General features: G+C 50.6%; 1 pseudogene; it reads left to right on the top strand.

The window, feature by feature from the left end:
* The window catches only part of LOC129666753 (40S ribosomal protein S2-like), a 9,093-nt pseudogene extending 8,672 nt beyond the window's left edge, over window positions 1-421 (top strand).
* The last annotated feature ends 4,959 nt before the right edge of the window (window positions 422-5,380 follow it).

Genomic DNA, 5,380 nt, shown 5'->3' with positions numbered 1-5,380 from the left:
GCCAAGGCCCCAGGAGTGACGCCAAGGCCCCAGGAGTGACGCCAAGGCCCCAGGAGTTCGCCATTACTCCTGATGCGTAATGAAGCAGAGGCTTTCCGAGGTTGCAGGAGGCCAGCCTGGTCTACATAAGGAGGCCCAGCCCGGCCGGGGCAGGCAAGAAAGACAACAGGTGAGGACGGAAACGCGAGGTTGGCGCTCCCCGCTCAGCAGTGAACCCACTTCTGCAGTCACCGCCACAGTGCAAGCATGGCGGACGGAGTGCCACTCAGAACGGCACCGACGACGGACAAAGCTCGGGAACACAGCAGCCTCCACCGACGCCAGGAAAAAGCTCGAAAGAGCAAACCGGGGGACAGGGACGGGCGGCGGATGCGCGGTGGCCGCTGACTCCCCTGACTTCCTCAGCCTCTCACTGGAATAAGTAACGCAGCCATCACAGGAGCTGGAAACTGTTTCTGTGAAAAGTCCAGATACCATCTACGGAGGCTGGAGAGGCAGCTCCGTGGTTAAAAGCACTTACCTCTCCCGCGGAGGATCCAGGCTCGGGTTCCAGCACCCACTCAATGGCTCACAGTTGTCCCTAAGGGAATATACATATATATTTAGGCTTTTCAAGTCGTCTCTATAACTACCCAATTTAGCTAGCGTAGTCTGGAAGTCATTGCAGACAGCTGTTCCAATCCCTAAAGCTTCATTCATTATAGCCTGGGGCCATACTTGTCTCCCCCCTCCCCCCATTCTGAGAGTCTCTGGCAGCTCCCCGGCAGCTCCCAGTGGGATTAGGCTCTCCTGGCTCTCTCCAGTTTGATGGCCCTTTCCTGTCTCACTTCCTTATGTCTTTCTTAAGTGTGTCATGGGTTCACCTCTCCAGAACTTCTGGGGAACCCAACTAAAGGCTGTTGAGAACTAGTTTGTTGTTTTGTTTTAAGCAGAAACAGAGACATAAAGAGTCTGGGTAATTTACCCAGGGCATGAAGCTAGCGGGTAGTGAAGCCCACATTTGAGTCCAGAAGGTTCCATTGGAAAGCTCTAGATGAATTATAAGAAATGAGGCCTGAGCCAGGTACGGGTGGCCCACGCCTGTACTCCCAACACTCGGAGAGGCAGAGGCAGGCAGATCTCTTTGAGTCCGAAGCCAGCCTGGTCTACAAAGTGAATCCAAGACAGCCAGGCCTACACAGAGAAACCATGTCTCAAAAAACCAAAAAAAAAAAAAAAAAGAAAGGAAGGAAGGAAGAAGGAAGGAATCAAAAAAGAGGCCTGTGTAATTTTTCACCTAAGTTTGTTATTTGAGGTTCATCTGCAAAATGGGTAAGAGAGATGGCTCAGTGGTTAAAGTACTTGCTACTCCTGCAGAGGACCCAGGTTCAGCTCCCAGCACCCACATGGTCTGTAACCATCCATAACTCCAGTTCCACTGGCTCCGACCCCCACTTCCGAGTTCCATGAACACCATGTTTACATGTGGTGTGAATAGAAACACGTGGGCAAAACACCTAAAAGAATACACATAATAGGAGTGAGTCCAAAGAGAAAAGTGCATCTTTAAATTCTGCAAACATAAAAAGGTTCTCATCTAGAGCACAAAGGCAGACGCAGGCTGAATTTGCCTGTCCCTACAGTTTTCCTGTGATTCCCGAAACATCCTGACCAGGTTCTGTCAAGGGTCCTCCACATGGACATTTAGTTTCTCTAAACCCCGTTTCTCCTCCTGAAAGCAGGTCTGTCCTCTGTTTCTGTTTTTTGGTTGGTCGGTTCTGTTGTTTTTTGATACAGGGTTTCTCTGTGTAGCCCTGGCTGTCCTGGACTCTCTTTGTGGACCAGGCTGGCCTTAGACTCACAGAGATCCGCCTGTCTCTGCCTCCCGAGATCTCGGATCACCCTTTGTAGCAGACCCTGACTTTCAGTTTGGCTCCTCACACATCTAAGCGGCCTAAGCTGTTAACAGATCTCTTACTTCAAGGGTCCTAATCAGGAGCGGGTATTCTGACTGCAGAAATAAGAAAAGCCAGCCTCCAGCACTGCAAACCCACCTACCTCAGGGCCTGTAGGTAAGAGGCCATAGTCCCACCGTTTCAAGGGACACTCACGATGGCCTGCCTTTGAGTCCCACCACTTCCCAACAGCACTTCCCTGCGGAGCAGGCTTCCACAAAGACCCTGGGGAGACCCTCCGCATCCAAAGGGCAGCCCCGAGCCATCATTTCTGGGTTATCCATCCCTCCCCCTCATTCTAATGATACATGCTAAGAAGGAACACGTACTCCTCACTCGCACTTCTTTGGGGTATAGAAGAAAAGCCCTACCTCAGGCCAGGCCGCCCAGAGGGCTCAGCGGACAAAGGGAGCCCGCTGCAGTTCGACCGCTCAGACTGGCGTGGTAGAAGAAAAGAGCAGATCCTAAACGTTGTCCTCTGACCTTCCCCCGAGCACTGGGCTAAGTGCTTGCACACGTGCGTGCACACACGCACACTAATGATGCTGTTAGCAGTGGGGGCTGCGGAGAGGGCTCAGTGGTTCAGGGCATGCGCTGCACTTGCAGAGGGCCGGAGCGCCACTCCCAGAGCGGGGCGCTCACCGCTGCCTGTGCCTCCAGCACCTGCACTCACTGTGTGTGCGCACACACAGAACTAAAGTAACTTCTGTGATGTTAAAAACCTCGAACTCTGCTCCCCAGTATTTACTCATTTCTTCTTGAGAAGGAGCATACTGCTTTGACTACTGACTGAAGAGGCCTCGACAAACGAGGCAGTACCGTGGTAAGAAAACGCTCTTAGAGTCTCGTTCCTCACGCTCTGCATCATTGTTGTTCTGGGGTTTTCATCCCCTCCCCTCCTGCTGTCCTGGCTCCTGAGCGTAGACCAGTGGAGCAGATGCTGACTGGAATATTACACGGTCGGGTCAAAGGGAGATTATGCGGCAAACGAGGCATTCAGAACCTAACACTGACCAAAGGAAAGCCATGTACCTGCTCCTGACTCCACCATGTCCCTAGAAGAGGGCCTGGAACTACGCCATCAGGGCCCCTCTAACTAGCCCAGCGGGTTGGGGAGAAGGTGCTTGCTCAGAGTTCAGTTTTGATGGTCTGCTCACCTGACATGAAGTGGCCGTGCCCCCGATGTCCTATGCCACACGGTAAAGTCTTTCATGACAAAAGAAATCGGGGCAAGTTGTTTTCTTTTTATTTCAGTGTTATGAGAGCTTTGCCTCATGTGTGCGTACCATGTGTGTGTCTGATGCCTGCAGAGGCCAGAAGAGGGTGTCACATCCTCTAGAACTGGAGCCAACCATGTATAGGCCCTCAGAAGCAGACCTGGGTCCTCCAGAAGAGCAGCCAGCCCAGTGGAGCCATCTCTCGCAACTGGGGGAGGAGTTATTTAAAAGCCCATTCAGGGCCAGATGGTGGTGGCAGCTGCGCTAGCCTTCAATCCCAGCACTAGGGGGAGGGGAGGAGGGAGGAGGGAGAGGCAGTGGCAGCTGATTGCTGTGGGTTCGAGGCCAGCCTGGTCTACAGAGAGAGTTCCAGGACAGCCAAGGCTACACAGAGAATCCCTGTCTCAAAGAAAAATAAAATAAAATAAAGTAAAAGCTCATTTAGAGGCTAGAGAGATGGCGTGTCACTTGAGAGGATCAGGGAACAATTCCAAGCACCTGCATGGTGAGCCACCAGACGTGTGAGATGCACAGACACACGTAGGCAATTGATGGAATTAATTAATAATTATTTTTAATAAAATAGTCCATTTGGGGCTGGAGAGATGGCTCAGACGCTAAAGGCTAGGCTCACAACCCAAAATACAAAGTAGTCCATGTGATTGGAGGAAAGGAGCCACGTCTCACAAACATCTTCAGCAATGGAGAAACAGCACATCGGCAGAGTGTTTGCCTGGTGTACATACTCCCTGAGTTCAAGCCCAGCATCTCTTAAAAACCAATAATTAAAATCTTAGTTATATTGATATGTCTGCTGTGTCCTACACAGTGACTCCTGAAAGCTGAGCGTTAGCTGCAGAGCCGTGAACAAGGGAGCCTGTCACCCAAGTCAAGATGACACCTGTGCCCGATCCCAGGGAAGGGCCCAGGTGGGGCCTCCCAAGTCATGGCCAAGCTGTCCGAAACGGAGGCGCCATCTTCGCTGTCTTGTTTTACTGAGGACAAATACAGTGTAGGCAGCGAAATCCCTGAGCTTGTCTACGGCGACAGAGCCAAGAGAAGGAAGCCACGGTACACCCGTGCACTTGTGCCCTGTTCGAAATGCTTGGTTTAGTCTTAAATAAAAAGACAAGCTCAGAGATACAAACCTCATCCCTGCTCTCAGAAGCGTGAAGCAAGAGGTTTGAAGCCAGCATTTGCTACGTAGCAAGTCAGAGGCCACATATGGTGAGACGTCTCAAAAATAAAATAGTATAAAATGCAAAGGACGATCCAGAACGACGACCAGACTGAGCCAACCTGGGCAAGGCTGCTGCAGGACGCAAGCACACTTCAGTGAATATCCCACCCCAGACTGGTATCCTCCAACGTGGAGGTTCATCGAAGGGACCACGGATTCCGTACAGGAAGGGACAAAGTGGGGGAAGAGCTCCCAGTGAGGTAAATGGCCTATCTACTAACCGAAAGAGTGTAACATTACCAGAGGGTAGGTGAGTCAGTTAGGATTCTGTGTGGCTAAACCGGACCAGGAACTAAAGACAGCAAGTTAGTAGTCTAGTACTGAGCAGAGGAGACTCAAGCTTCCAGTGAGATTTGATCCTGTAACTCAAAAGGAGATAACAGGACCAGTTTTCTTTTGCTACTTCATTCCACCTGCCTGTGGGTTTATATTACCTCTTCAGGCTCCACACAGGACTCCCCTAGAAACCCCCACACCAGCCTCCCATGTTCTGTGAGGGAGGAGCTCCCAGTATCATCAGATTTCCCCAGTGGACCTTGTAAATTTTGAATACAGTCATCCTTTGGTATCCACAATGTCCCTTTAGATACTCAAACTCCCAAAATTGTCAAGTCTTTATGTAGAATTTCACAGTATATTGTTTTCATGGAACCTACAGGCTTTCCTCTCATATACTAGACCATATACTAGACCTCAGAAAGAGAACTTGGCATTTTTAGATCTAATTCAAATATTACGTCCAGAACCTTGAACAATGGGAACACTTCATGCAGACCAGTGACAGAGCATTGCTTAGAGAGCAGTGACAGGCAGGTCTAAATATGCTTAGTACAGATGGGATTTTTCTCTCTTAATCTTTTCACCCTGCAGTTGGTGGAATCCACAAATGCAGAACTCATGGCTTGGGGCCGTGCAGATACAGAGGGGTGTTATAATTTAAAGGTGACCCAGGAAATGGGAACATCCCTCCCCCAGAGCAGGAAGAGAGC

Source organism: Psammomys obesus, unplaced genomic scaffold (assembly GCF_907164565.1).
Source record: "Psammomys obesus unplaced genomic scaffold, mPsaObe1.curated_primary_1811, whole genome shotgun sequence".
Lineage (NCBI taxonomy): Eukaryota > Metazoa > Chordata > Mammalia > Rodentia > Muridae > Psammomys > Psammomys obesus.
The sequence above is the reverse complement of the archived record's forward strand: the minus strand, read 5'-3'. Positions and strand labels throughout refer to the sequence as shown.